Below are 10,091 nucleotides of genomic sequence, written 5' to 3'. Positions count from 1 at the left end.
CATTTTCGGTATCTTTAAGGTCACCTCTTTAATTGTTTTCTTTGTTGTAATGATCCTGCCAGTCCTCTTCCCCGTTTACATGACTTTCACGCTCACTGACAATCAAGATGTTTTGCTAATCTCATTCATGTCTTTCACCTGTTTTAGCTGCTAACTAAGAAGCCACAGACTCCTCACAAGATTATTGAAAGCCATAGGGTGAGTCAAGCATTCTTCCCATCTGTATCATAATGTCAGTTCAGAGATGGGCCTGCAACAGTAGAAATCCACAACCAGCTCATTGATTTTCCATGCATTGACCTGAAGGTGATACTGCAGTCACCAGTCCACTAAGTCCTTTGTCCACCATCTTTACTCTGATCCATTCTTACCCATGATGAGTCCACCAATATCCAAATGAGGCTTTGTAATCATATCATCAGTTGGGTTAACAGTCCTACTGAGATGCAGTAGTATTATTTTGTAATACTGGCTTAAAGGTGCATAGTGCAAGTTTTGAAGTTAAATATAATTTTCTTACCCATACATGCCCTCACAATTGCTCGATGTGTAAAATAAGTTATCCTCTGTTTACCACAGTTGCCTGGGTTGCATTGATCAGTTCATGAGAGAGGGATTCAGAATCCTCTGGGAGTGCACGTGGGTGTTCACCTGGCTGCTTTGTTGCGTCTCCACCATGATCGATGCATTAGAGAGAACACGGGCTATTTTCAATATTTTAGCTTTCCTACCTCAGGGCCCTGTTTTATAAAGATTGGTTGATCTACCCTGAGTAGAAAGCAGCTACTCTGAGTAGGTCTACCTCACTCTGTCATACTCAGCATTTTCGGTTTCAGAACAGGTGATGTCAATCAGGCAACTAAACTCAGTTTCCTATAAACCCTGAGTTGAGCATGAGCATGAAAGAAGCCCTCATCAATGGAACGCAGAGAACGAGATTCACCATGGCAACGGCAAGAAATAAAAATCCTGGAATTACGCATTTCCCACAAATGAATTAGAAATCTAAGACATAAGGAGAATATTAAACCATAACTAAGAAGAAGAAACACTGCTTTACTCCTGAAAAATGCAAGTTAGCAGCAGAGAATTGCTGAAAAAGTCAATGCATGATTGATATGGGTGTTATTTAATGGAAAATTAAACCTGTATTCTCATACTACACCCATTCAACATACAGAAAAGGGGGGCATTGAATATGTATCTAGGTACAACCTGACTGGAATTAAAAGGATGTGGCAGCAAATCAAGATGAAGTATGAAATTACAGTTTAATCAGGTAAGGACCAATTATACGTTTTTCTGATGGGATGGTGTGAGTTATTGAAATATCTGATAGATTCATTCATCTTTTTTGTCAGAATTTGCTTCACCCATCCGTCTAAAGCTGAGTTTACACTGATTATCTTGTAGGTGCCAACCTTACTGTATATCAATCATATAGGCTATATCAACGATTTAGGCTATATGCACACAGCTTCAGTCGCTTCAGCTAAAAACCACAAATCAGGCCCGAAATCTGGGTGTAGTGATGGACTCAGACCTGAACCTTCAAAAGCATCTAAAGACAATTACAAGGTCGGCTTTCTACCACCTGAGGAACATTTCCAGGATTAAAGGACTAATGACTCAGAAGGATCTGGAAAAACTAATCCATGCGTTTATATTTAGTAGAATTGATTACTATAACAGTGTTTTCACAGGTCTGCCTGAAAAGTGGATCAGACAGCTGCAGCTGATCCAGAACGCTGCTGCCCGCATCCTCACTAAGACTAAGAAAGTAGAGCACATCACCCCAGTTCTAAAGTCCTTACACTGGCTCCCTGTATCTCAGAGAATAGACTTTAAAATACTTATGTTAGTCTATAAATCCCTAAATGGCTTAGCACCTAAATACATTACAGACTTGTTATCAGTGTATCAACCCTCCAGACCACTCAGGTCTTCTGGCTCCAGCCTACTCTGCATACCTAGAACCAGAACTAAACAAGGAGAAGCAGCATTCAGTTCCTATGCTCCACTTATCTGGAACAAACTTCCAGAAAACTGTAAAAGTGCGGAAAGCCTGAGTTCCTTTAAATCGAGATTAAAAACACATTTGTTTGAAATTGCCTTTGAATGTTCTAGTTAAACAGTTTTACTGGGGTCGTCACACAACTCATCAGAGAGGCCCATGAGAACAAAGGCGACCTAGCTGTGTTGTGGTTGGACCTGGCTAACGCCTATGGGTCCATACCACACAAGTTGGTTGAGCTTGCTCTCCACCTCCACCATGTTCCCAGTAAGATCAAGGACCTGATCCTGAATTACTACAATGATTTCAGGATGAGAGTTACTTCTGGGTCAGAGACTTCGGACTGGCATCGTATTGGGAAGGGGATAATTACAGGCTGCACCATCTCTGTTGTCCTCTTCTCTTTAGCCATGAACATGGTGGTAAAGTCAGCTGAGGTGGAATGTAGAGGGCCCCTGACCAAGTCAGGTGTGCGACAGCCTCCCATCAGAGCCTACATGGATGACCTGACCGTAACGACTGCGTCAGTCCCAGGGTGCAGGTGGATCCTGCATGGCCTCGAAAAGCTTATCTCCTGGGCAAGAATGAGTTTTAAGCCCTCCAAGTCAAGATCCATGGTCCTGAAGAAGGGGAAGGTGATGGACAAGTTCCGGTTCTCCATCTCAGGAACTGTCATCCCAACCATCACAGAGCAACCCGTGAAGAGCTTGGGGAAACTCTTCGACTCCACCCTGAAGGACTCAGTAGCCATCCAGAAGGCCAGCTTGGAACTTGGAGCCTGGCTTACCAAGGTAGACAAGTCTGGCCTACCCGGTAGGTTTAAAGCCTGGATCTACCAGCACTCAATCCTGCCCCGCATCCTCTGGCCTCTGCTGATTTATGCAGTCCCAATGACAGCAGTGGAGTCCCTAGAGAGGAAGATCAGCAGCTTTCTTCGAAAGTGGCTGGGACTTCCTCGCAGCCTCACCAGCGCTGCCCTGTATGGGACGAGTAACATCCTGCAGCTTCCTCTCAGTGGCCTCACAGAAGAATTCATGGTGGCACGCACCAGAGAAGCGCTGCAGTACAGGGACTCGAAGGACGGCAAAGTTTCAGCAGCTGGCATAGAGGTGAGAACAGGAAGGAAGTGGAAGGCCAGGGAAGCGTTGGAGCTGGCAGAGTCGCGCCTTCGACAGAAGGCACTAGTGGGAACTGTGGCAACAGGCAGAGCAGGCCTAGGATACTTCCCAAAGACCCTCATAAGCCAGTCACGAAGGAAGGAAAGGCACCACCTGATCCAGGAGGAAGTCAGAGCAGGTGTGGAGGAAGAGCGTGTGAGTAGGGCAGTAGGACTACGGCAACAGGGGGCCTGGACAAGGTGGGAGAGCGCTTTACAGCGAAGGATTACCTGGACAAACATCTTGCAGCCAGATTTCCAGCGGGTTCGCTTCCTGGTCCAGGCTGTCTACGATGCCCTGCCAAGCCCAGCAAACCTCCATGTGTGGGGAAAAAGTGAGACCCCTTCCTGCCCGCTATGCTCTGGTAGAGGCTCTTTAGAACACCTCCTTAGCGGCTGCCCGAAGGCTCTGGCAGATGGTCGCTATCGCTGGCGCCATGACCAGGTGCTCAAGGCAGTCGCTGAGAGCGTAGCCTCAGCCATCAACTCCAGCAACAAACAACAGGCTCCAAAGAAGGCAATCTCCTTTGTCAGAGCTGGAGAAAAACCCAGAGCAAACCAACGGGCTACAATAGGCCTGCTCTACACAGCATCTGACTGGCAGCTGCAGGTCGACCTGGGTAAGCAACTAAGGTTCCCCCAGCACATCGCAACAACAACCCTCCGCCCAGATATGATCATGACCTCTCAGTCATCAAAACATCTGATCATACTGGAACTGACAGTGCCCTGGGAAGAAAACATCGAGGAAGCCAATGAGAGGAAGAGGGCTAAATACCAGGAACTGGTGGAGGAGTGCAGGGGGGCAGGCTGGAAGACATTCTATGAGCCTATAGAGGTAGGCTGCAGGGGTTTTGCAGGGAGGTCCCTGTGCAAGGTCCTCAGCCGCCTGGGCATCGTAGGAGCATCTAAGAAGAGGGCCATCAAATCCGCAAGTGAAGCCGCTGAAAAGGCCACTAGGTGGCTTTGGATAAGGAGGGCAGATCCGTGGGCAGCTACTGGGACGCAAGTCGGGGCCTGATCACCCCCGGCTGGGTCGCCTGGGTGAGGGTGTATGATGTTGCGAGACCCGAAACACCCAATGACCCCAGGATACATCACTGATGATGCGTCCCAGTGCATCCATGAGGTGTATCTTGTATAGTACTGTTTTTAATGTTCTTTTTTGTTTCTACATTCTATCCCTACTTGCTTTTATTTCTATATTTTAACCATATAAAGCACTTTGCATTGCCTTTGTACTGAATTGTGCTATATAAATAAATTTGCCTTGCCTTGCCTTCCCTATATTATTATATTAGAGTTAAAGTCTCAAAATTTGATTCAGAAAAAAAAATGCTTTCAATCTGTGTAGTTCTTTTATTAATCTTGTGGGTCTCTGATTGTGGAACACCTTTACACTCTACTATAACTGAGTGCAACAGTAACATTCCTGAGAGCGCCACATACAGTTTCTCAGTCACCTACTTTATTAAAAAGCTGCCTTTGGCATAAAAACTAAGAGCAGCACAAACAAATGGTTCAGAATTGAGAGCGTCCGCTCATTGTGTTGCCAAAGCAATGTGCGGACTGAGAATAGTAAGATAAATGGTTACGCTTGAAAATATATTAATCCGGAAATTATAAGCCATTTAATCGTGGACTGATCAGCCTCTCCTGACAGAGATTGCTGTGGAGTATTTGTGCTTCAGCATACAGGCTCCTCCAGAAAAGGACATGCCCTTTCCCAACACTTCCTTGTGAAGATCTCAGCTCAAAACAAGGAAAAACTCAGTTTGCCCAAACAACTCTGTTCGGTAGAAGGGTTGTTTCACAGACTAATTTGTTGTCATAATTTGACTCAAGGTAAAGGCTTCTGAGCTTTCTGAAACAGAAAAACCAGGGTATGCAGGTTATTTACCCCAGAAATTACTCTGAATATCCACTAACCCAGCTTTCTGAAACGGGGCCCAGAAGACATTGCGCCTGTAAACAAAAGATCTTAGCAGTCGCAGCAGGATATACTTTTCCTTTTCTCCCGTGCACGTTCACAACAATGGTGACGTTTCAATATGTTGCCAGGCAATTTGCAGATGTCTGCATATATCCTAGAACATTGCGTATTTCATGGCGTAGTGCTGTTCTTGCTTTTAATGGGTGTTGCTGTGACTGGCTGTGGCACACTTGACGTCATGTATCTCTGCCTCCTGAAAGACCCACTTCAGATGTTTTTGACAAATAAGCAAAGAACAAGTCATTCTTGTTTCAAGTTAAAGAAAGTCCCTTTAATGTTTTGTGGAAGTGCTTCAACTAATGCTGTTCCTGGTAAATCAATTTTGCAGATCTGATTTAATTTCTGCTGTAAGCTATGCTCCTTTAAGAGAAAATAAACTTACTACAGACAGGTATTTTTCTTTCAGTTGTGTTGCACACTTGAAGAATATGAGACATTGAGCCTTGCATTAGTTGAAAATAACTTTTTTACTTTTTATTTTATGTGGGAATACAGAAAACAGGTACATAAGTCTGACATGCTTCAAATTGCTGGCTGTCGTTGTCTACTGAATAACACATATGCACATAAGTGCATATGTGTTATTGCCTCAATCACCTTAAAAGACAAACACAAACTTATCATCTCTGCACACTCGCATAACTGTATACTAGCATTAAAGCGAGAATACAGACATTAACGAAAGTTAGCTGCAATCGTGCTACAAATGATAACATAGATGTTGAGTTACAAATACACAAATATCACATTTGTCACCTTGAATTATAAAGCTTAATATAACAAAAGCAAAAATGCCTTTTGACAACTTTTTGCCGCTTTATCTCACTTGGGAATACAGAAAATAGGTGCGTATGTCTGACGTGCTTCAGACGGCTAGCTGCCATGTTCTACTGAACTATATATACCCACATGCTTAGAACCCCAGGCTGCCCTCAGTCCCTGTTTGAGGTGACCTTATTGTTATATTTTCCTGTCTGCCAGGATACTACAAGCATTTAAACATACAGTTTAAAGGGAACACTAAATAAATTTGTCCTTGTTATGACAAAAAAATAAATCTTCAGGGGAGGATGTCTCATGTCCCCAAAGTCCCCCATTACTGGTCATCCACACTTGGTTGCAATTCGCTGTGAAATAAACCCCTTCCAACAACAGTTCATCTCATGCCTCCTCAATAACATGTTTAATTGTTGCCAGCTCAGTCCTCAAAATATTCCCTCCCTTTTTAATATTCCACCCCTTACCCATGGAACATTTTGTGGCAAAGTGAGAGCTCATTAAATGAACTCATGATGGGAGAAAGCCAAGTGAGCTGATGACCAGGGTAAAGTCATGTTTTATCAGATATTTCAGCAGCCAAATGCTTCTATCTTGTTAATTTGGATACCACAGAATATTCCTTTACTGCTGTATTTTGGTTTTCCAAGACAATTTAATCAGTCACAGCTTAAATGTTTCTACTTCAAAACAAGCAAAAATACCCTTCTTTGATTAAAAAAAAGCAGGCCATTTTATTGGGCAGCAGGGATTCTGTTTCTGGTCGCCAAACTTGTGGTTTTGTACAGCATTATGATGGAGAGCAGAGGAGGTGATGGACCAGATGTGTTTGCAGCAGCAGATGTGTTAATAGAGAGAAGTAACTGAGATTTTTGTCAGAGAGAAAACAAGGAAGTTTGTAGCCTCTGTTAGCAGGATTGGAGGAGGATTAACAGCTGCTTCGAGTTTCTGATTCATGTGCACTGTCTATCAAATGGATAGTGGGGTTGAACAGGAATTGAGAAACTTTGGCATCGAGAGTTGAAAATATTTCCAAACGCAGGAGATGAACCAATGACCACAATTGGATAGTATTTCTTGGGGCATTTTTAAGAGGAATAAGGTGGCAAGTTTTGGAAAAATTATCAATGATTGTTAGAATCATTGATAATCCACCTGCAGGTGGATCACAGACTTCCTGTCTGACAGGAAGTAGCACATAAAGCTGGGAAAACATGACTCTGACTCACAGCTCATTAAGCACTGGTTCCCCCTAGGGCTGTGTTCTTTCTCCTCTGCTCTTCTCCCTGTACACCAACAGCTGCACCTCCAGTCATCAGTCTGTCAAGCTCCTGAAGTTTGCGGACGACACCACTCTCATCGGACTTATCTCTGATGGTGACGAGTCCGCTTACAGGTGGGAGGCTGACAATCTGGCGATCTGGTGCAGGGAGGACAACCTGGAGCTCAGCGCTGTAAAAACAGTGGAGATGGTTGTGGACTTCAGGAAGAACTCAGCCCCAGATACCCCCATCACCCTCTGTGACTCCACCATCGACACTTTGCAGTCTTTCCGCTTCCTGGGAACTATCATCTCCCAGGACCTAAAGTGGGAGCTGAACATCAACTCCCTCACCAAGAAAGCCCAGCAGAGGATGTACCTCCTACGGCAGCTGAAGAAATTCAACCTGCCAAGGACAATGATGGTGCAGTTCTACTCCTCCATCATTGAGTTCATCCTCACCTCCTCAATCACCATCTGGTACGCTGGTGCCACCGCTAAGGACAAGGGCTGACTGCAGCGTGTCATCCAGTCTGCAGAGAAGGTGATTGGCAGCAATCTTCCATCTCTCCAGGACCTGTACGCCTCCAGGACTCTGAGGCGTGCAGGGAAGATTGTGGCTGATCCCACGCACCCCAGTCACAGTCTATTTCAGTCACTTCCCTCTGGCAGGAGGCTGCGGTCCATCAGGACCAAAACCTCAGGCCATAAGAACAATTTTTTCCCATCTTCTACTGGCCTTATGAACAAGGCCAGGAGCCGCCCGTGAAACTGGACACTGTCTCTCTCCCCCGTTCAGGACTTACGAGCTTCTGCGTTACATTAACACACAGTTTACTGAGTGTATATTGCTTCTGTATATATATCCTTTTTACATTTTATTTTACTGTATTCTTATTTTTTGTCTGCACCATCAACACCAAGTCAAATTCCTTGTAAGTGCAAACCTACTTGGCGATTAAACTTGATTCTGATTCTGAATAATAGTTATACCTTTGTGAACAGGGAGTCTGTTGACAAAATTAAGGGAGATATGAGACAAAGTAGACCAGCAGGATTTGACTTCTAGCTTTAAATTGTGCACAAATGGAACAGGCAAAGGACAGATCACTGACATCTTCATGAATGGACGGTCACCAGAACTCATGGTTGATGAGGGAATTTGTTAGATAAATGTGAATGTAATCATTTTATTTTTATTAAGTTACAGGCATTTGGTTTGTTTTAAGAGTTGGCCTTCAGGGGTGTTCTGTTGTTTTCCAATTCCGACAGGGGAAAACAAATGGTTCTCCCAGATAAGGAATCTCTTGCCTTATCCAGCTGTGCATCTCGCAGGTGACTGATCATCACCCTCAACAAACTTGCTCCCCTATTTGTGTGCAAACCCCCATGTTGTAAACTTTTGACCACTCCTGTCCGTTTTTTCTTTTTTTAAGTTTGATAATAAAGGCAGAGAGAAAGAGATGGCTCGGCGCAGATGATCCCAGACTGTCAGGGAGGGAACTTCTCCGTTTGGTTTCCTCTGCCCTATCCTGCAGGAAAGCCTAAACTTACGTTTGTGTGGTTTTCTTTGTAGGATACTAAGGGGTTATTTATTATAACCCTATCAGAATTGGTACGCCTGGTTCCGGGGTGACAAGAGCACAATTCTCTTGTCACCCTAGAATGTGTTTAGGTCTGATAGAGGAAGGGACAATAGTGCAAGTAGGTGGACTGGTTCTGGGACTGGGTTGATCCCGAAGAGCTTAATTACTTATTTTATTTCCTAGGTGAGAGGTGCAATGGTGCAACTGGGATGAAAGAGGAATTCTGGGTTCTCGCTAAATTCTTTTGGTTAGTTAAAACAGGAGCAATATCTATCTATCTATCTATCTATCTATCTATCTATCTATCTATCTATCTATCTATCTATCTATCTATCTATCTATCTATTTTTTTGTTTGTTTTTACACTTGTAGCGATGGAAGTAATTGGAACACCTGATTTCAATTATTTGGGTGGGTGAGTGAACACTTTTGACAATGTAGTGTATTAGATGTGTAACCAAGCAATTTTAGACCTCTCCCTCTCCATTTTCCCCTATTCTATTCCTCTCCGTATAAACACTAAATTGGTAATCTCGCGAGACTTGCCACAAGATTTTCTCACAAGACTTTCTGTGAGAGTTTTAATAAACATGGCTGCGCACTGTTGTTTTGTATCACATGTGGGGCTGGGACCATAGACATCATATACGTAGACACCTCGTTGGGCGCGTGTTCGTACGTCAACGTCACCACCGTATTGCATGTGGCAGAAGCAAGTTAAGTTATGTCGTAGTGAACCGTTTATATATATATATATATTATATTAGTGCTGTCAAACGATTAAAAATTTTAATCGCGATTAATCGCATAATGTTGATAGTTAACTCGAGATTAATCGCAATTAATCGCATATTTTATCCTTTTATTTCTGAAAGTGTAATAGCCTGTTTGGGCATTTTAATGTGCAATTTTGCAATAAATGACACTAATAAAATACATGCTTGTACAAAACATATTTTTATGTTATTTTTAAAGCACTTTTCAGAATTGGAATGAAAACATCCTGGTGCCAAATGTTAAACTCTGGACTGTAATGGCTAAATGACTAATCATGACGCCCTGATGTTTACACCATGTGTAAACAAATGTGTAAATAAATACCTGTTTTCATGACGAAATATTTTTTTTGCCTCTTAAACAAAGCTAGACATGGTATTATGCATAAACATATAAATTAATAAAAATTGTACATTTCAATAAAGTCATAAGTTTTGTTCATTTCTTCACTCTCTCTCTCTCACACATCTAATTCTGAGCTTTCACACCAACAACAATAACTTCTTTGAATATTTTTGCTTATATCC

The 10,091-nt window shown here is 43.1% G+C and overlaps 1 pseudogene; it reads left to right on the top strand.

Moving 5' to 3' along the window:
• Positions 1-893: 893 nt before the first annotated feature.
• LOC118561574 lies at positions 894-4,306 on the top strand (annotated as a pseudogene).
• The last annotated feature ends 5,785 nt before the right edge of the window (positions 4,307-10,091 follow it).

This window comes from Fundulus heteroclitus, unplaced genomic scaffold (assembly GCF_011125445.2).
Source record: "Fundulus heteroclitus isolate FHET01 unplaced genomic scaffold, MU-UCD_Fhet_4.1 scaffold_67, whole genome shotgun sequence".
NCBI lineage: Eukaryota > Metazoa > Chordata > Actinopteri > Cyprinodontiformes > Fundulidae > Fundulus > Fundulus heteroclitus.
This window is presented reverse-complemented; position numbering and strand designations above follow the sequence as displayed.